This window comes from Schistocerca piceifrons, chromosome 3 (genome assembly GCF_021461385.2).
Source record: "Schistocerca piceifrons isolate TAMUIC-IGC-003096 chromosome 3, iqSchPice1.1, whole genome shotgun sequence".
Classification (NCBI taxonomy): domain Eukaryota; kingdom Metazoa; phylum Arthropoda; class Insecta; order Orthoptera; family Acrididae; genus Schistocerca; species Schistocerca piceifrons.
In genome coordinates, this window is record NC_060140.1 from 226,588,771 (window position 1) to 226,612,029 (window position 23,259).

Here is a 23,259-nt window from a genome sequence, read left to right on the forward strand (position 1 = left end):
ACAATGGTGCAAAGTCTGTTAACCAGTAACTTTACGCAACACAGGAAAAATAATCGTAATAACACATACAATGTTAACGCCGCAACAGTAAGAAATGAAAACTGACAAAATTTTAAAGTGTAACGAACGACCCCACAGGACTGACGGTTGCTGATACATAGTGCCCGTGGCAAGCATTTGTTTATTTACAAAACTTTATCTGATATGTCATCGTAACTGAGAAGGAAAATATTTGAAAACACGGACTAATTCGTACATACAGTAAAATTATCTCTTGCATTTCTAGCTTAACGTTTTGTGTTGTTAATTTCATACATTGTGTAAAGTGTTTTTATACATAATTTCAAACTAGTTTCTAGTTGATCTGAAAAAAATATGTACTTGGGACAATTTTATAGAAATGGAAGAAGACATAGACGAAGATGAGATGGGAGATATTATACTGCGGCAAGAATTTGTCAGACCACTGAAAGACCTAAGTCGAAACAAGGCGCCAGGAGATTCCGTTAGAGCTACTGGTAGCCTTTGGAGAACCAGCAACGACAAAACTCTTCCATCTGGTGAGCAAGATGTGTGATACATGCGAAACACCCTCAAACATCAAGAAGAATGTAATAATTCCAGTTCCAAAGAAAACAGGTGATTACAGGTGTGAAAATTAACGAAAAATTCGTGTTAGTATTTTGCAGTCACGATTGATTAAAGACATGGTTGCAAAATATGATCACGAATTCTTTACAGATGAATGGGAAAACTGCTAGAAGCCGACCTCAGCGAGAAATTTAGGAACACTCGAGGCAGTACTGACCCTATGGTTACTCTTAGAACGTAGGTTAAGGAAAGGCAAAACTACGTTTATGGTATTTGTAGACATTGAGGAAGCTTTTGAAAATGTTCGCTGGAAGTCCCTGTTTGAAATTCTGAGGGCAGCTGGGGTAAACTTCAGGTAGCGAAAGGCTGTTCACAGCTTTTACAGGAACCAGACGGCAGTTATAAGAGTCGAGGGGCAAGCAGTAGTTGAGAGGGGAGTGAGACAGTGGTTTAGCGTAACCCTGATGCCATTCAGTCTGTACATTGAGCTAAACAGTAAATGAAACAAAAGAAAGAAGTAGGAATTGAAGTCCAGCGAAAAGAAATACAAAGTTTGAATGTTGCCGGTACCATTGTTAGTTCCGTCATAGACGGCAAAGGACTTGGCAGAGCAGTTGAAGGGAATGAATAGTGTCTTGAAAGGAGGATATAAGATGAACATCAACAAAAACAAACCGAGGATAATGAAATGTAGTCGAATTAAATCAGATGATTCTGAGTGAATTAGATTAGGAAACGAGTCACTTAAAGCTGCAAATAAGTTTTGCTATTTGGCAAAAGATATAATTGATGATGCCCGGAGTAGAGATATATATAAAGTAGACTAGCAATGGCGAAAGGCGTTTCTGAAGGAGAGGAATTTGTTAATTTCGAGCACAGATTTAAGTGTTTGGAAATTTTTTCTGGAAGTACTTGTATGGAGTGTAGCCATGTATGGAAGTGAAACATGGACGATAAACTGTTTAGACAAGTAGAGAATAGAAGCTTTTGAAATGTGGTGTTACAGAAGAATGCTGATGATTAGTTGATTAATGGGGAGATGCTGAACAGATCTGGGGAGAAAAGAAATTTGTGGCACAACCTGGCTAGATGAAGGGATTCTTTGGTAGGAAACATTCTGAGACATCAAGGGATCATCCGTTTAGTCAGGAGGGATGTTAGGGGGGTAAAAATTGTTGATAGAAACCAAGAAATGAATACAGTAAGTGTAGTGGCGTAGCAAGACAGCCACGCCACTCGGAGGTAGCCGAAAGGCACGCGTTAAGCTCACGCAGATTGGCGTGAGGTCTGGAACATTACAAGGAAATGAGAACTTAGAAAATGGACGCAGTTGCTGTAATACTTAACTTTAATCCACATTTGTAGAACATCGCTCTTGATGATACATACTTCACATAATAAATATCAATTGAATACGGCGCCTTGCTAGGTCGTAGCCAATGTAGCTGAAGGCTATGCTAACTATCGTCTCGGCAAATGAGAGCGTATTTATCAGTGAACCATTGCTATGAACATCGGCTGTACAACTGTGGCGAATGGCAGGACGTCTCTCTAGACCTGCCGTGTGGTGGCGCTCGGTCTGCAATTACTGACAGTGGCGACACGCGGGTCCGGCGTATACTAATGGACCGCGGCCGATTTAAAGGCTACCACCTAGCAAGTGTGGTGTCTGGCGGTGACACCACAGTAAGTTGATGCAGAAGGATGTAGGTTACTGCAGTTATTCGGAGATGCTTGCATCTATCCAGTCTTAGGACTGAATGCCGCAACTAAAACAATAACAAGAGGACAAGGGATGCAGCAGGTTCTACTTGGCTTCAGAAATTTGCGTGGTTGGGCAGGTATCAAAGAAATAACATTTGCGGAAAATAATTTTATTGCTGCCTTGGTCAAGACAGGTGTTCTTATACCTGCTTACAGTGAAATCTGTTCTACCAGAAAGAGTAATGTGGCCAAAGTAATGGGATTCGCTAGGCACTGAGAAAGGAATCTTGGAAGACTATGGGCATGTGTCTTATCCAAGAATGTACCACGTAACAAGTGGGGCAAGTTACTATAAAACAAGACATGTTTAATTCCGCTGTAAATCATGTTTCTCATGTTGAGGCAAAAAGTGTGGAAGAAAGCGCGTGCGAATCTGATGGCGAGAAACAGAATAGCGAGGCGAGCGTAACATTAATTTATATTACTAAATCAAACAGCCGCCGTTAATGATGTTAACGAGTTGCCACGGCGAGTTACACACGCGAGTAATCATGTTTCAGCGCGGCGCCTGCCGGATCCGGCATTAATTTGTGCGCCGCGACAGAAACTAACGAGGTGCTATTGTCGCGGCAAGGATCGCGGGCTCCAACTCGACCCGGCTTTCACGCCGCCGCCTCCAACGCCGCCCCCGCCGCACAATTCCACACTACGTGTTCCGCCGCCGCTTTCACGCCGCTGCCGTGTCGAATTGCGTGCACCAGAAGCCGATGCACGCCGCAGTCGTAAACATTTGTGAATACTCACTGCCGAAGGCTGCGTCCGGAACTGTCATCTTGAATAGCTATGAAACTGTCTCCTCTTAAAAGACTGGAGGCCGAACTTGATATCCCCACATTTTCTGACACTGAGAAGACCACTTCTTTTCTTTTTCTTACATCTTTATAGACACTTTCCAACATCCCTGTCTTGTCCGTGAATATACTGCATTCCCTCGTGGATTCCTCTCTTGTGCCTGTCATTCGGTACTCATCCTAGTCAACGATCTTGACCTATTCTTCTCGAGTTCCCACACCGTTTCTGCTTGCTCTTATATATTTCTTCAGGTATACAGGGTGGTCAATTGATAGTGATCGGGCCAAATATCTCGCGAAATAAGCATCATACGAAAAAACTACAAATAACGAAACTCGTGTAGCTTCAAGGGGGAAACCAGATGGCGCTGTCGTTAGCCCGCTAGATGGCGCTGCCATAGGTCAACGGATATCAACTGCGTTTTTTTAAATAGAAACCCCCATTTTTATTACATATTCGTGTAGTACGTAAATAAATATAATTGTTTTAGTTGGACCACTTTTTTCGCTTTGTGATAGATGGCGCTGTAATAGTCACAATGGTGTAAGTACGTGGTATCACGTAACATTCCGCCAGTGCGGACGGTATTTGCTTCGTGATACATTACCCGTGTTAAAATGAATCTTTTACCAATTGCGGAAAAGGTCGATATAGTGTTGATGTATGGCTTTTGTGATCAAAATGCCCAACGGGCGTGTGCTATGTATGCTGCTCGGTATCCTGGACGACATCATCCAAGTGTCCTGACCGTTCGCCGGATAGTTACGTTATTTAAGGAAACAGGAAGTGTTCAGCCACATGTGAAACGTCAACCACGAGCTGCAGCAAATGATGATGCCCAAGTAGGTGTTTTAGCTGCTGTCGCGGCTAATCTGCACATCAGTAGCAGACAAATTGTGCGAGAATCGGGAATCTCAAAAACGTCGGTGTTGAGAATGCTACATGAACATCGATTGCACCCGTACCATATTTCTATGCACAAGGAATTGCATGGCGACGGCTTTGAACGTCGTCTACAGTTCTGCCACTGGGCACAAAAGAAATTACGGGACGATGACAGATCTTTTGCAGGCGTTCTATTTAGCGACGAAGCGTCATTCACCAACAGCGGTAACGTAAACCGGCATAATATGCACTATTGGGAAACGGAAAATCCACGATGGCTGCGACAAGTGGAACATCAGCGACCTTGGCGGGTTAATGTATGGTGCGGAATTATGGGAGGAAGGATAATTGGCCCCCATTTTATCGATGACAATGTAAATGGTGCAATATATGCTTATTTCCTACGTAATGTTACTACTACGATGTTACTACAAGAAGTTTCATTCCATGACAGAATGGCGATGTACTTCCAACATGATGGATGTCCGGCACATAGCTCGCGTGCGGTTGAAGCGGTATTGAATAGCATATTTCATGACAGGTGGATTGGTCGTCGGAGCACCATACCATGGCCCGCACGTTCACCGGATCTGACGTCCCCGGATCTGTTTCTGTGGGGAAAGTTGAAGGATATTTGTCATCGTGATCCACCAACAACGCCTGACAACTTGCGTCAGCGCATTGTCAATGCGTGTGCGAACATTACGGAAGGCGAACTACTCGCTGTTGAGAGGAATGTCCTTACACGTATTCCCAAATGCATTGAGTTTGATGGACATCATTTTGAGTATTAATTGCATTAATGTGGTATTTACAGGTAATCACGCTGTAACAGCATGAGTTCTCAGAAATGATAAGTTCACAAAGGTATATGTATCACATTGGAACAAACTAAATAAAATGTTCAAAAGTACCTACGTTCTGTATTTTAATTTAAAAAACCTACCTGTTATCAACTGTTCGTCTAAAAATTGTGAGCCATATGTTTGTGACTATTACAGCGCCATCTATCACAAAGCGAAAAAAGTGGCCAAACTAAAACATTCATATTTCTTTACGTACTACACGAATATGTAATAAAAATGGGGGTTCCTATTTAAAAAAAAAAAAAACGCTGTTGATATCCGTTTGACCTATGGCAGTGCAATCTAGCGGGCCAACCATAACGCCATCTGGTTTCCCCCTTCAAGCTGAGGAGTTTCATTGTTTGCAGTTTTTTCAATTGACGCTTATTTTGTGAGATGTTTGGCCCGGTCACGATCAATGGACCTCCCTGCTCCCTGTATATCTTTCTACTCAAATAATACGAGGCTGTTCGGAAAGTAGGGACCGATCCGTCGCGAAATGGAAACCGTATTGAAAATCAAACTTGTTTCGTTTACAACAGTTTTCTGTGCTTTACAGCTACTTCTCTACGTTGTCGCCGCTCCGCCTTAGACATCTGTCATGGCGTTGTACCAACTCTTCAATATCTTCGTCATAGGCAGTCTGTTGTGCTTTCTTACAATTTTCTACGTCAGACGGCAACTCGTTCTCTGTCAAAATGTTGTCTTCATAACTAGAAGTTAATTCGAGTAGAGGTGACAACCAGAGGAAACAAAGTTCGGGCTGTGTGGTAGGTGATCAAACACTTCCCATCGAAAACGCTGCAGGAGCATCTTCACTGCTCCTGCATTGTGCGGCCGAGAACTGTCATGAAGAAGCAATTGCATGACAGTTACGTTATGTGGGGTTGCATGAAATCGCAAGAAATCTCACGGCAGGCACCCATACCTGTCGGGAGATATTATTTTCTGGGCATTTTCACGGGCTCACTGTGCTCCCATAACTGAGAAGAGCGACTTGACGCTGCCTGCGTGCGTACTAGAGACCGTACCAAACACATTTGAGCAAAGCTTCATCGGATTTTCGCTGTAGTTTCCATTTCGTGACCGATCGTTCCTTAGTTTCAGAAGAGCCCTCGTTCTTTTGTTTCTTCCTTTGTGTTCAGTTCTAATCGCGACGTACGAACCGAGAGGAGTAGCGCAATGGCTAGCACACTGGACTCACACTCGGGAAGACGACGGTTCAAACCCTTGTCCACCCATCTTGATTTAGGTTTTCCGTGATTCTCCTAAATCGCTTAAGGCAAACGCTGGGATAGTTCCGTCGAAAGGCCACGGACGATTTCCTTCGCCATCCTTCCCTAATCCGAGCTTATGCTCCATCTCTAATGACTGCGTTGTCGACGGAACGTTAAATACCAACCGCATATTGCTGCCCACCCTGTCCGCCGAATCACTTGTGTATACAGAAAATAAAGGCGGTCCTATCACACTTCCATGGGGAAATCCTGACAGTACCCTTGTCACTAATGAACACTCGCCGTTGAGGACAACATACTGGGTTCTATTACTTAAGAAGTCTTGAAACCACTCATGTGCTCGTGCCTTCGTTAACAGAATGCAGTTGGACACCGTTTCAATTTTCTGTGTTATGAAATCTGCCTGTTGTCCATCCATAGTTCGCAGTACATCATGTAAGAAAAAGGCAAGCTGTGCTTCTTGAAACCATTCTGATTCGTGGGCAATAGCTCCTCGGTCTCAAAGAAATTTACTATATTCGAACTGACAATATGTGCTAGAACTGTACAGCAAACAAATGTGAAGGATATTGGCCTTTAATTTTGCGGGTCTGTTCTTTTACCCTTCTTGTAAGCAGGAGTCACCTGCTCTTTTCTCCAGTCGCTTGGGATTTTGCGCTGGGCGAAAGATTAGCGATAAATTCAAGCTAAGTAAGGGTCCAAAGTCTCAGAGTCTCTTTGTAAAAGCGAATTGGGATTGGATCCGGACATGGCAATTTATCTGTTTTCAACTCTTTCAGTTGTTCTCTACGCCATGAATAGTTTTTACTATGCCGTCCAGACGGGAGGATGTGCGATGGTCAAACGATGGTATGTTTGTACGTTTCTCCTGCTTGAACAATTTCTTAAACGCGAAATTTTAAACTTCGTCTTTCGTTTTGCTGTCACACCAGACTGGTCAAGAGGTGACTGGATGGAAACCTTAGAACCGCTTAGAGACTTTGCGTAGGATCACAATTTTCTCAGGTTCTGTGCCAAATTTTTTTCTTAGGTATGGCGGCGGTAGTTGTCGTAGCTTCTAGGACAGATCGTTTCCCAGGTTACACACGAATCTCTACTAACCTTTACTTGTCTCATTTGTGCGTTCTCTTTTGAACCAAGAATGCAACAGCGTTTGCTTCCTCAGGATTTTCTGAATTTCCTTGTTAAATCATTTTGGGTCTTTAATCCACTTACTGGGAACATAGTTCTCCAGAGCACAATTTACAGTCTGTTTTAACTTTGCCCTGAATTTCTCTGCTTCCACATTATTGGAACTAATTATCTAAGTGAGATGGTAAGGCCGACCGCAGTGGCCGAGTGGTTCTCGGCGCTTCAGTCCGGAACAACGCTGCTGCTTTTGTCGCAGGTTCGAATCCTGCCTCGGACATCGACGTGTGTGATTCCATTAGGTTACTTAGGATTAAGTAGTTCTAAGTCCAGGGGACTGATGACTTCAGATGTTGTCCCATAGTGCTTAGAGCCATTTGCACCATTTTCTTTCCAGTACAGACACTCTCCTAGCCTTCTTGACTGATTTATTAACTTTCGTAATCATAGTTACTATCATGACAGCGTGATCACTAATCCCTGATTCTACAGTGACGCCGTCGATAAGATCCGGTCTGTTTGTACAAGGGTGAGTCAAATGAAAACATTAAATTTGTAAATTTTGTGATAACAAATCGAAATTTCGCGCCGTTATACTGTACATTGGTAAGCGTGCTACAAACAGCGTGCAGAATGGCCTGTAGGTGGCAGCATAGTGCAGATGCACACATACCGCAGGTGTGAAACCTATTGAAATTCATCGACGAATGAAGGTTCAGTACGGTGATGCATGTTTGTCATAGCAGCAAGTTTGCGAATTTAGTAGGAAGTTCGCAAATGGTTTGACTTCAGTGGAAGACGGTCCTCGTTCAGGTCAGGCACAACGAGTTGTGACGCTACAGAACATTGCAGCAGTTGAAGCCATAGTGATGAAAAACCGCCGAGTGACACTGAATGACATTGCAGCATGTTTACAGATTAGTCATGGGTCAGCACACCACATTGTGCATGATGTGCTCCAGTGTCACAAAGTGTCTGCAAGATGGTTGCCACGGCAGCTGACTCCTGAAATGAGAGAACGACGTGTTGATGCTTGTGAAGAACTTCTTCGGCGATTTGAACGAGAAGGTGATGGCTTCCTTGCAAGAATCATTACTGGGGACGAAACTTTGGTACACGTCCACCAATTGGAAAAGAAGGGAGCGAGCAAGGAATGGCGCCATTCCTCATCACCAAAACCAAAGAAGTTTCGAACAGAACCATCAGCAGGGAAGGTTATGCTGACTCTCTTTTGGGACGAAAAAGGCGTCATTTTGGAGCATTGCATGCCTAGAGGGACCACTGTCACCAGTCATCATACGCAGATGCAATCAATCAAAGCGACGTGGATTGCTGTCAGCAGGTGACCTTTTGCAACATGACAATGCAAGGCCCCACACTGCCCGTACAACAGTTGCAACAATCACAGACCTGCATTTTGAGTGTCATCCTCATCCACCATACTCACCGGACCTTGCCCCAAGTGATTTCCATATGTTTGGCCCACTCAAAGACGCAATGGTAGGAAAGAAGTTCCGCTCTGATGAAGAGGTACGCCACGCGGTGCATGAGTGGTTGCGCGGTTTACCAAAAGAATTTTTTCTGATGGAATTTGTGCACTTTGTAAGCGTTAGAGGACTTGCATTGAGCGTGGGGGAGATTATGTTGAAAAGAGATACAGCTTTGTACCACTTCTGCGCTATAAATAATATTTTTAAAAAATATTTAAGGTTTTCATTTGACTCACCCTCGTAGCTACAAGGTAAAAAGATATTTCTATTGCGTGTGGACTGACGAACTTGCTGCTCAAGACAGTTTTCGCAAAAGTACTTCGCAAGACTGTCTGTCTGTGTCTCCTGGAATGAATCCACAGACGTCCCAGTCTATACTCGATAGGCTAAAATCGCCACCAACTAGTACTGTATGATCTGGGTATTTACACGCTACTGACCATATACGTTCTTTGAATGACTGTATGTCTGTCGCAGGTAATCCGTTGTTCCACATTTGTTGAGCGCTCTAAGTGTTACTTTTTAAGTGTTACCAAGTAAAAACACAGTGCTCGGCGGCCAGAGATGCTATACCGCGATGTTGGCAGCCCTGTCGTGCTGTGCCGCGACCTCGCAAACCCGGCACCGCATCGGCAATACCGCAGCCGCTTGTCATATCCAATTACAGTTGTTCAATATGCGCCCGCTCCCTGAATATTCTGAGCGCATTTGCATTTGGCTGCAGTGATTAAAATTCCGCGCATCTGGGCGTGCTGCTTGTTGATACGCGCGGGCTGGTCTTTGCCACGTCCGGAAGTCAGGTGCAAATGTGGCGTAACCGCAGTTCGGAACCAAACTCTTCTCTCCCCTATCCTGTATATTTCATCACTTCTGTTCCCCAATTTCTTCCGTAGCTGTGTAACACTTCCGGTTTAATATAGTGCGTTTACTTTTCATTGCATTAATTGCAAATAAGATAATTATATTAATGACTGACAGTTTCAAAACCACAGAAAGCTGCTATTTAGCGACAATTATTTTATTTCTCCAACTAATTTGGATCGGTAGTGACCATCATGTGATAGATAAAATCTGAAGTAAGAGATTGTTAGTTGTGGTCTTCAGTTCGAAGATTAATTTGATAAGACTCTCCATGACAGTCTTTCCTATACAAGCCTCTTCATAACTGCTGCAACCTGCATCCATTTCAAATGGATTTCTGCAGTTAATCTCTTGGTCTGCTTCTACGATCTTTACGCCCATACATTATCGAACTGTCAGTTCCTTGGTGCCACAGGACGTGCCCTGTCAACCCTCCTTTAGGCAAGTTGTGTCTTACCATTTACTTTCTCACCACCTCCTTTCAGAACCTCTCCATTACTTCCACCGTCTCCCCTCTAATCTCCAGCATGCTTTTACAGCACCACATTTCAAAATCTCATACTCTCTTCTTGTCTGAACTGTTCGTTGTCCACGTTTCATTTCCGTACAGGACTACAGCTCAGAGCAATGACTTTAGAAAATACATTCTAGTGCTTAAATGTACTTTTGAAGTTAAGTTTTCTCTTTATCAGAAGCGTATTGTTTCCTATTGCCACTTATCATTTTATATCCTCTCTACTTCGGCCATAACCAGTTACTGTCCTGCCTAAATAATACAACTTGTCAGTTAATTTTAATGTGTCATTTCTAATCTGACCCCCTGAACATAGCCCGATTTAATTAGACTACATTCAATCACCTTTGGTTTGGTTTTCTAGATGTCCATCTCACATCTTTTTATCTCATATTTTTAAAAAACACTATCCATACCGTTCAACTACCCTTTCAGTTCTTTTCCGTTGCCTCATTGAATTAAAATGTCATCAGCAAACCGCAATGTTCTTATTTCGTCTACCTGAACTTTAATTTCCTCATCATATTTATTCTTGGTTGCCTTTACTGCTTACTCAATCTACAGCTTGAATAACATTAGCGACAGATTTCCTGCCACGCGGGATTAGCCGAGCGGTCTCAGGCGCTGCAGTCGTGGACTGTGCGGCTGGTCCCGGCTGAGGTTCGAGTCCTCCCTCGGCCATGGGTGTGTGTGTTTGTCCTTAGGATAATTTAGGTTAAGTAGTGTGTAAGCTAAGGGACTGATGACCTTAGCAGTTAAGTCCCATAAAATTTCACACACATTTGACAGATTTCCTCAGTCCCTTCCCTACCAGTGCTTCCCTTTAGCGTCGTTCGACTATTACTGCAGTCTGGATTCTGTACAAGCTACAAATAACAATTCGCACCCTGTATTATACCTTATCAACCTTTAGAATTTCAGAAAGTGTATTCAAATCAACCGTGTCAACGCTTTCCCAAAATTTGCAATTACTATGAACGTAGGACAGATTTTTTTTTTTCTGTCCAGCTTCTAAGATTACTCGCAAAGTCAGTGTTACCTCTCATGTTTCCACGTGTCCTCAGAACCTAAACCAATGCTCTTCTGTAAACAATTTCTGTCAGTATGTTGCATTCGTGACTTGCTGAACTGATAATTGGGTAGTAGTTCCACATCTTTCATCACCTGCCTTGTTTGTAATTCGATTTATTACATTATTATTGATGTCATAGTGTATTTTTCGGCTGTCATATATTCTGCGCACCCAGTTGAATAACTTTGTCATATGTTTTCCCAAGTATCTGAACAATTCTTACGAAATCTAATCTACTTCAGGTGCCTTGTCTCTGCTTAAATATTTGTTCACAATCAAATTATTCTCCCATCTTTTCTTCATATGCTTTCCCTTTCCTTTCTGTAATATAGTTTTCAAGTTAATTTCCCTTGTATAATCCTTCCGCATTCCAACCTCCCTTCTTTGCTTATTGTTTGTTTGTAATCTGAACTCAAGGTCTCTTTCCCATAGTCATACGTGCTACTACGATTTTTGCAGTTCTTTTCTAGCCATTCTCACACACTGAAATTCCTGTCAGTCTCACTTATCAGAAGTCTGTATTACATTTTACTTGCTTCATTTGCTGGCTTTTTGTATTTTCTCTTTTCGGCAGTTGAATTCAGTTCTTTATGTGTTATTCAAGGATTTGTAATGGGCATCATATTTTAACCCAATTGACCCTCCACTGCTTTCACGATTTTACTCCTCAAATTATCCGTTCATCTTCTATTTCACTGTTTCAATCAACCGTTACCAATGCTCCATTTGAAAAACTCAACGACCTCTTTCACTTCATCCAGGTCCATCTCCTTGACTTCCTACCAACAATTTTAATCTACACCTCATATCAATTAAATGCGGTCCACATCTGTCCTTGGAAATGTTTTCCAGTTTAAAACGTTGTTCCTAAATATCTGTCTTACCATGATACCCTGAAGAGCCAAAGAAACTGATACACCTGCCTAATATCGTGTAGGGCCCCCGCAAGTACGTAGGAGTGCCGCACCACGACGTGGCATAGACTCGAATAATGTCCGAATTAGTGCTGGAGTGAACTGACATCATGAATCCCGCAGAGCTGTCCATAAATCCGTAAGAGTACGAGGGGGTGGAGATCTCTTCTGAACATCACGTTGCGAGGCATCCCAGATATGCTCAGTAATGTTCGTGTCTGGGGACTTCGGTTGCCAGTGGAAGTGCTTAGAATAGTGTTCCTGGAGCCACTCTGTAGCAATTCTGGACGTGTGGGGTGTCGCATTGTGCTGCTGGAATTGCCCAAGTCCGTCGGAGCGCACAATGGACATGAATGGATGCAGGTGATCAGACAGGATGCTTACGTACGTGTCACCTATCAGAGTCGTACCCAGACGTATCAGGGGTCCCATATCACGCCAACTGCACACGCCCCACACTATTGCAGAGCCTCCACCAAGTTGAACAGTCCCTGCAATATCAGCAGGGTCCATGGATTCATGAGGTTTTTTCCATATCCGTATACGCCCATCCGCTGGATACAATTTGAACCGAGACTCGTCCGACCACGCAACATGTTTCCAGTCATCAACAGTCCAATGTCGGTACTGACGGCCCCAGGCGATGCATAAGGCTTTTTATGGTGCAGTCATCAACGGAACACGAGTGGGCCTTCGGCTCCGAAAGCCCATATCGATGATGTTTCGTTGAATGGTTCGCACCCTGACACTTGTTGATGACCCAGCACTGAAATCTGCAGCAATTTGCGGAAGGGTTGCACTTCTGTCACGCTGAACGATCCTCTTCAGTCGTCTTTGGTCCCCTTCTTTCAGGATCTTTTTCCGGCCGCATCAGTGTCGGAGATTTGATGTTTTACCGGATTCCTGATATACACGGTACACTCGTGAAATGGTCATACGGAAAAATCCCCACTTTATCGATTCCTTGGAGATGCTGTGTCCCATCGCTCGATTGCCGACTGCAACACCACGATCAAACTCACTTAAATCTTGATAAACAGCCATTGTACCAGGAGTAACCGATCTAACAACTGCGACAGACACTGCCTTCCAAACTGAGTCCCTTTGTTTTTCAATTTATTGGACGTGGTTTTCGTTCTCCAAAATCTTCATAATGCGCTAGAATAAAGCATATTACATAATTCTACACACAGTATAAAAATGGATCTATGTATGTATGTATGTTCCACATCTTCTCCTAAACTACTAGACCCAGTTCAACAAAACTTTATTTACGTATCACTTACAGCCTGGAAAGAATCACTTTTGGAGTGAAAGTCACCTTTCTATGAAATGGTTTGGGGTGGGGGGAAAAGGCATGTAGCCCACTACACGATAATGCTCATACTTTATTCGTCCAATATTTGAGGTTGAGAGCAGTTGGTGACTTTCAACGAATATTACACATAATTTTAATCTTTTACGAAACCTTTATTCGCTGATGGTCTCCACAAAATGATGAAAGAAAAAAGTTTACCACTTACTACATTTTTGCCTTTCATGCAGTAAAACTATTGCATTAATTACGAAATTTTAATTTATTATTTCTTTACTACCAACTGTGTTCGCGACCAATTTTGTACACAGTATTCACCTATACCTATACCAGTATTCACCTATACCGATAAAATTATATCATTTTATGACTTATAGTTCATAAGATGTGACGCCATAAACACTGAGATGCGTGAAATACTATCGCATCATGATTGGCGTTTTAATGTATTACTTATCAAATAAGAACGCGTTTCACAAACGGTAGACACAAATACCACTGGATGTACCTGCAAAATTACATCGTTGTACGACACATACTACAGGAGATAAACTTTATAAAACTGAGCTGCTTGAAAATAAAACTGTAGGGCGAATTCGCTAGAGATACAGGGGAAATGTGTGTAGAAATACGTATGAAATGTTTTAAATGTATGTGAAATATATTTTACATGTGCGTACGTGGGCAAAGGTACGGGTAAAAAGCTCATCCTAAACCCATGGAATGATTTCAGTCATATTTGGTGCACACATTAGTTGTTGTTCTTGTTGTTGTGGTGGTCTTCAGTCCTGAGACTGGTTTGATGCAGCTCTTCATGCAACCCCATCCTGTGCAAAGTTCCTCATTTCCCAGTACCTACTGCAACCTACGTCCTTCTGAATCTGCTTAGTGTACTCATCTCTTGGTCTCCCTCTACGATTTTTACTCTCCACGCTGCCCTCCAATGCTAAATTTGTGATCCCTTAATGCCTCAGAACATTTCCTACCAACCGTTCCTTTCTTATTGTCAAGTTGTGACACAAACTCCTCTTCTCCCCAATTCTACTCAATACCTCCTCATTAGTTACGTGATCTACCCATCTAATCCTCAGCATTCTTCTGTAGCACCACATTTCTATTCTCTTCTTGTCCAAACTACTTATCGTCCATGTTTCACTTCCATACATGGCACTCCATACAAATACTTTCAGAAACGACTTCCTGACACTTAAATCTATACTCGATGTTAACAAATTTTTTTTCTTAAGGAACGCGTTCCTTGTAATTGCCAGTCTACATTTTATATCCTCTCTACTTCGACCATCGTCAGTTATTTTGCTCCCCAAATAGCAAAACTTCTTTACTACTTTAAGTGTCTCACTTCCTAATCTAATTCCATCAGCATCAGCCGACTTAATGCGACTACATTCCATTATCCTCGTTTTGCTTTTGTTGATGTTCATCTTATATCCTCCTTTCAAGACACTATCCATTCCGTTCAACTGCTCCTCCAAGTCCTTTGCTGTCTCTGACAGAATTACAATGTCATCGGCGAACCTCAACGTTTTTATTTCTTCTCCATGGATTTTAATACCTTCTCCGAATTTTTCTTTTGTTTCCTTTACTGCTGGGTCAATACACAGATTGAATAACATCGGGGATAGGCTACAACCCTGTCTCACTCCCTTCCCAATCAGTGCTTCCCTTTCATGCCCCTCGCCTCTTATAACTGCCATCTGGTTTCTGTACAAATTGTAAATAGCCTTTCGCTCCCTGTATTTTACCCCTGCCACCTCCAGAATTTGAAAGAGAGTATTCCAGTCAACAGTGTCAAAAGCTTTCTCTAACTCTACAAATGCTAGAAACGTAGGTTTGCCTTTCCTTAATCTTTCTTCCAAGGTAAGTCGTAGGGTCAGTATTGCCTCATGTGTTCCAACGTTTCTACGGAATCCAAACTGATCTTCCTCGAGGTCGGCTTCTAACACATTCTTGAAAGAAATACAGTGGGAATAAGAATAAGGAAGGCAATGACTGCTAGTGGTACAGCGTAGCCTCTGCCATGCACTGTACGTTGACTAGCGGAGTATGTATGTAGTTGTAGGTATAGAATCATCAGCCTCCCACTGGGGTAGGGGTGATAACGTAGAGAGGGGGTTGAGGGGGGGGGGGCAAGAGGAGAAGTTGGGCAGAGAAAGGAAAGTAGAGGACATGGACAGACAGAGGAGAGAAGAGAACATAAACAGTGACAGGGGAGGTGAAGGAGGATATGGATAGGGGAGAGGAGGAGACGGATACAGAGAGGGGAATGGACAAAGATAGGGTGGGAAGAAAGAGATATAATTAGAGGGGAGGAGGAGGAAATGTACAGGGGTAAAGAGGAGATGGGCCAACGATAAGGAGCAGATGGAGAGAGGTGGGAAGATCAGGTTCACAGAGGGGGGGTGGGGGGGGAGGCGGAGCAAATGGACAGTGAGAGGGGGAAGGACAAGATGGACTAATAGAAGATCGGACTAAATACATCCCCAGGCAACGGTGGGTTCTCAGCTAGTAGGCTAGTTCGCATAATCATCCTCAAACCTCACACGTACTTCATCTGGCCCAGTTGCCTGATTTTGTATTCAGTGATCGCTTATCTCAGTATCTGCCATTTCAGCATTCATGCACTGACTGGAAGGAGAAACAGTGTTACTGTCTTCCGCAGGGAAAGATTACTGCCGTCTTCTGTTTCGGCTCCAGTATGGTGACTGAGCAGCTGGATATTACGTCATGATACACCTGTGTCAAATACGTGAGGTGCCAAACTGCGAAACGAGAAGCAACGATTGGCGTGTCCAGTGTCAGCGCGTTGCCCTGAGAGGCGGATGTTGCTCCAGCGACGCGCCGTGGTGCCGCGGGCGTCCGGCAGACGGCGCGCGGTACGAGAGGCGGGGCCAACCCATGTTATTATGGCCTGCGGATAAAGCAATTTCTCCGGGAATCAGCCCCCGTCTTGAGAGGCGCGGGTGGGGGATAATCGGAAAATGATCCGTAGCTGGGACAGTGGGAGGGGGGGGGGAAGTGAGGGGAAGTGCGGCGCCCCCTCCCTCTGTCCTCCAATCAGCGCACCAGATCCCTTCCGCAGTAAACTCAGCCCTCCAACTCCGCCACGCTACTACAGCTGGAGGCTCTCTTATAGCTACCGCCGGTTCTACCATGCAGTAGCCTGAGTACTTGCTACTACTAAGAGTGTTGTTATAGTCTCTTCCTCAGGAAACCTCTTCGTACACGCTGCTTCAGCAGAAATAGAAAATATTGGGTTGGTTCATAAGTTCGTAGCTTTTTTCCGTAAGCTTAATATATACAACAGATACATATAACACAGACTATAGTCATCAATAAAACACGAGGTGCAACAATAAAGTAATGAGACTGATGTGAAACAAATGTAACTTACCGTTTTAATCAAGTTTATTGTTGTCTCCTTCAAAGTAGTTCCCTTCGATTGCACACACTTTTTCCAGCGCTTCTGCCATTGGTGGTAACATTTCTCGAACTTGTCATCTGTAATATCCTCCAAGACCCTCGTCGCAGCTTTTTGGGCATCTTGTGTTGTTTGAAAATGGTGTCCCTTGACCGCCGTTTTGACTCTTGGAAATAAAAAAAAGTCGCACGGAGCGATATCTGGTGAATAAGGTGGCTGTGGTAGCACTGACATTTGTTTTGAGGTTAAAAATTGCTGTACTGGCAGAGCAGTATGGGATGGCGCATTATCGTGATGCGGAATCCAATTATCAGCAATGTTGGCACAGACACAAAGAACTCTTTTATGTAGTGTTTCTAAAATTTCTTTGTAGTAATAGTGGTTAACTGTTTGTCCAGGAGGCACCCACCCGTTATGAACAATTCCCTTGGAATCAAAGAAGCACAGAAGCATGCATTTCATTTTTGATTTTGACGTGCGAGCCTCTTTTGGTCTGGGTGATCACTACGAGCACCATTGCGAACTTTGGCGTTTTGTCTCTGGATCGTACTGAAAAAAACAACTTTCATCGCCAGTGATAATACGGCTCAACAATTCTGGATTGATTTCCGTTTGCTCTAACAGATCGGCTGCCGCATGTTAAAAAAAAAAAAAAAAATTCAAATGTGTGTGAAATCTTATGGGACTTAACTGCTACGGTCATCAGTCCCTAAGCTTACACACTACTTAACCTAAATTATTCTAAGGACAAACACAAACACCCATGCCCGAGAGAGGACGCGAACCTCCGCCGGGACCAGCGGCACAGTCCACGACTGCAACGCCCGAGACCGTTCGGCTAATCCCGCTCTGCAAGGCTGCCACATGTTTCCGTGTTTCTCGCTGTTGTGGTGTGAGATTTTTGAGGACCATTTTTGCACGAATCTCATACCAAGATCTTCAGATATTGTTAGACGAACGATTTCTCGATTGATGTTCAGTTCTTCTGCAATCATTTTCACGGATAATCTTCGATCAGATCGTACGAGTTCACGCACCCTGGGCAAGTTGACATCCGTTCGTGACGCTGATGGTCGTCCGCTGCTGTCTTCATCTTCAGCATTCGTTCTCTCTTCACTTAACATTGTATGCCAACAAAAAACTTGAGCTCTTCACATAACCTCGTCTCCAAAAGCCTTCTGAAGATTACGACAAGCTATCGTCACGTATTCACCCAATTTAACACAAAAAGAAATGGCATACCGTTGCGCAATATTATGCGGTTCCATTTCCATGACGAGAGACACAAACACATGTTAACTTATTTCAGCACAGCCGGCCGTGGTGGCCAAGCGGTTAAAGGCGCTAGTCTGGAACCGCGCGACCGCTACGGTCGCAGGTTCGAATCCTGCCTCTGGCATGGATGTGTGTGATGTCCTTAGGTTAGTTAGGTTTAAGTAGTTCTAAGTTCTAGGGGACTGATGACCTTAGAAGTTAAGTCCCATAGTGCTCAGAGCCATTTCAGCACAACTCACGACTGAGCAGCTGCGTCGATGTGCCACTTGGACTAGAAGCAGCTTATAGGCAAGGTCAAAGATACTGTGCCTACGCGAGCCTGCAGTGTTGCCACATGTTGACAAGAAAATCAGTCTCATTACTTTATTGTTGCACTTCGTATTCTCTTTCACTATTTACAACAGTCTGCCTACACTTGGGTAACTTTTCGATTCCGCGACTGTATAAATCAGGTGGTTTTGAGGCGAAGAACTCGTCGAGCCATGTTCGGAGCGCATTTTCGTCCGAAAAGGATGATCCTCGAAGGTAGGTGTACAGAAAAAGGAAAAGTTGAAAATCTGAGGGTGCACGATCAGGTGAATGAACTAGCGCGGAATGACTTCCCATCCCAACACCTGTACAGTTTTTTTTGTCTCTCTAGTAGAGTGCTAGCGGACATTACCTGGAGTCTTCCTGGTCGTTGTCCTTGGACTGCACTTGGAAGGCGTCTCAGTTCATGACATTAAATTTCGGCAGTGGTGGTTGAACCTCAGGGAAGCAATTCGTAGTACATGGCACCGTCGCTGTTCCACCAGATGCAGAACATTTCGGGCTTTCAAAATAAAAAAATGAGGTGGGGTAGCTTGGTGGTCCTCAACTACGTACCCTCTGACTCAGAGTTGAAATATTAAAAGTTCTGGCTGTTTCGTTGTCTAGGGGCTGGGATACATAGTTTCCGAATTACAAGCCAAATACTGCTGAGTCTACAGTATATAATATGAATATACACATGAATCGAATGGTCGAAGGATCCTATCACTCGGCTATTGCGAAATTTGAAAGTTATATAGAAATTTATAAATGAAAGATTGCTATTAAATAACATCTGCAGGTACTATTTTAACGACTTTAAATGATGAGTAAGATAGCAGAAATACCTTCAAGAATGCCTTCTATTACTGTAAAACAGTTATTGGTGTCGATGGTCCAGTAATTAAAAAAAATATAAGTTGAATTACAGGGAAACAATAGATTCTTACTTCACGTGATTAGTTATGAACAACAACATAAAAGCACTCCTTCTTCAGACCACGAGTGGCCCAATGGGACCATCCGACCGCCACATCATCCTCAGTTGAGGATGCGGATAGGAGGGGCGTGTGGTCAGCACACCGCTCTCCCGGTCGTTATGATGGTTTTCTTTGACCGGAGCCGCTACTATTCGGTGGAGTAGCTCCTCAATTGGCATCATGAGGCTGAGTGCACCCCGAAAAATGGCAACAGCGCATGGCGGCTGGATGGTCACCCATCCAAGTGCAGGCCACGCCCGATAGCGCTTAATTTCGGTAATCTGACGGGAACCGGTGTATCCACTGTGGCAGGGCCGTTGCCAACAACAACATAGCTCGCGAGATATTCACTTCTGAACGCATACTACGTCTTCACTGCAGGAGCCACGGAAATCTCACAAGGGCACACGTTGGCACTACGAAATATTTCTTTCTCCAGCCACCACGAGCAAACCGCTCCACTCTCCATCGTAGTTCCTGCGACCGGCCGTCGCATCTTCCCGTCTAGCACTCTCTCGTGTCCTCACCCGTACTCTCGAACTCCGCCACTTCCATACAGCCTCTCCACGTGTCCTTTTTGGAACGCTCGCTGTGATTGGCTAGAGAGATCCCGCCCTGTCTCCAAGCCAACGCACGCTCACAAACATAATGAAACATATTCGAAATGCTTGATTTACATTTAAATAACTTGAAATTAAATAAATCTTCCTACGGCTAGGCCATAAACACGCTCTAACACACGTTAGTAAATACATAAACAAATTAAATAAACATATATCGACGGAACAGAGCAAAAGAAAGCCAGTAGGCTAATGTGTCTGTGCTTTCTAAAACACAGTAAATAATTGATAATGTCCATCATGAATAGTATGTATCGGATGTAAACAAAGACATACGTGAATATGGTTCAAATGGCTCTGAGCACTATGGGACTTAACATCTGAGGTCATCAGTCCCCTAGAACTTAGAACTACTTAAACCTAACTAACCAAAGGACATCACACACATCCATGACCTAGGCAGGATCCGAACCTGCGACCTTAGCAGCAGCGCGGTTCCGGACTGAAGCGCCTAGAGCCGCTCGGCCACCGCGGCCGGCCATACATGAATAAATATATTTATAAGCATGCTGCTACCGTTTTTCCGTGTAACTGGAGTACTTATGGCCTGACGAGATTAATAGTAATCGGCCACTTTGACCTCCAATAACTCACGTACTACTCAAGTTACATGTCTGTATACAATAATAGCTTTCTAAAGACATGTCAATCGACAAAATCGGATGAACCGTTTGGATTTCGGAAATTCGTTGCTGGGTGTTACTTGTATAATTTATCGTCAGATACTAAATTATAAAGTAATTAAGATATTGAAAATCTGATTCCACCATCAGAATCGTCGTGCAAATAATAGTAATGCACATGTTTCTTTTTGAGGTATCATTATTCCTCTGGCTACTATTAATTTTTATATGAACTGTGAAATGTCTGCCATTATGGTTTCACAAAGTCCGCCATCTTTGGCACTACCGGCATACAAATCTACTTCATCAACACAAAGCACAGTCCTCGTGTGGTGTGCGTACTGTAAGACCTTCGGTACACACACCATCAGATTATTTGACTTGTCGCTCTAAAGAAGTAGGCGAGTGTCAGCAATATGTCTCGTGGTCTTATCGTGGCGTGCTTATCTTCAGCCATTAGGTCAGACAATAGAAACGCCACTTGCACGCTTAGAGTAGCAGATTGACGGTGACCAACTTTAAACAGAACTTGATTAATTTTCACACACATTTATTAAAATAGTAACAAGCATAACCTTACGTAACTTGATTCCGGATGCTATTTACAATTGACAATCTGAAGTTCCTTTGGTCTTGGTACGTTAATCTCATTGTCATGTATCTCTGATACTTGACTATACAATTATCTTCATGGCTATGTACAGGAATATGGTAATCTTATTAGGTGCAGACTGAAACTTGACTATAGACTGATACAGACTAATGCAGACTGGTACAGACTGGTGCAGACAAATGCAGACTGAGTAATCGGAGGTCTGTACACTCGTTATAATACCTCGCGCGTTCAGGTATCACTGCGCGAGTGTGATCCGCGAGGAGAAAAGGTTCTACGTTAGCAGCAATCTCATTGGCTGCATTACATAATACGCGGATCGGCAGAAGCAGAATTTGGTCCGTCTCTAAGGCAGCGCCATCTCGTAGTGCGCAAACGGACGAGCGCTGCGCCTGCGCTGTTGTGCTTAGCGGGGCGCGCTCTAGTGGGAAAGTTGTGTACGCGCTGACTACGCGGATCTATGTACACAACACCTCGTCACAGCGTGAGCATGGAATTTCCAGGCACGTGCTCGCCCTGAACCACGCGCTGGTGCTACCCCTCTTGTCCGCCACCACGCGGTCGGCCACAACTACGAACAGAATACTTTCAGGGCGCCACAACTCGCCCGTTACCTCGCAATCGCGAACCCTGTCAGCAACAAAATAACACTAAGGGTGCTCCATAAGCTGTGAATTGCAGACAGCAAAGCAATTCAGAGGCAGGCTGCTACATTTGTTACCGGGTGGTTCGAACAATACGCAAGTAATGCAGAGATGCTTTGAGAACTCCAATAGAAATTCCTGGAGGGAAGGCGATATTCTTTTCGAGGAACACTACTAACAAAATTAAGAGATTTTCAGTGATAAAATCTGCTGCAATTGTAAAAATTATTTGTTTCTAAAAAGGAAAGCGCTACCCAGTTTCAGGACATATGCCCCATATTCAGGTGCATCTGCAGAGTTTTAAAGGAATCGTAATACCTATCCCCCATGGTCAAGATATTCGAAGCTAAACAGAAGCAACAGAAATTCTAGGAGAAACACCCTATATGCACATTCAAATATGACTCCAAAAAGGATGCATAATTAAGACTAAAATAGGTTACCAGGATGCACTATTTTAACATATTTTAACCTATTTTGATCTCAGTTATGCATCCTTTGTGGACTCACATTTTAATGTACGTATAGGGGATATTTTCTAACAATTTCTGTTGGTTCTGTTTAGCTTCGATGATCTTGATCATGTGGCTAAGTATTATTATTCAATTAAAACTTTGCAAATGCGCCTGGAGATACGGCATGTGTCCTGAAACCTGGTAGTGTTTTCCTTTTTAGGGATAAATTATTTTTGCAACTGTAGCGGATTTTATCATTGACAATGAATAACGAATGTGGATGTCCCAAAAGAGAATATTTAGAGAAGCGGCATTGGAAGCTGATTGCAGAACGCTTCTAGTGCGGACAACATACGTTTCGCGTAAGTACCACGAAGATAAAATACGAGAAATTAGGGCTTATGCAGAGCCATATGACAGTCGTTTTCCTTCGCTCTGTTTGCGAGTGGAACAGAAAAGGAAATGACCAGTGGTTGTACTTCGTACGCTCCGCCACGCACCGTACGGTGGCTTGCGGAGTATGTATGTAGATGTAGAGTAGAAACTTAAGGACAGAAAATAATGACGGAGGGAAGAAAATAAGGATAGAATGAAGACAGACAAAAGTCATACGGCTGAAGGAAGCATGGAAAGGAAACGAAAAGCTGTAACTTTAATAGACATACGTTTACCCTGACTGTTTTACATATATTGAACTACACTACTGGCCATTAAAATTGATACACCACGAAGATGTTAACACACGCGAAATTTAACCGACAGGAAGAAGATGCTGTGATATGCAAGTGATTAGCTTTTCAGAGCATTCACATAAGGTTGGCGCCGGTGGCGACACCTACAACGTGCTGACATGAGGAAAGTTTCCAACCGATTTCTCATACACAAACAGCAGTTGACCGGCGTTGCCTGGTGA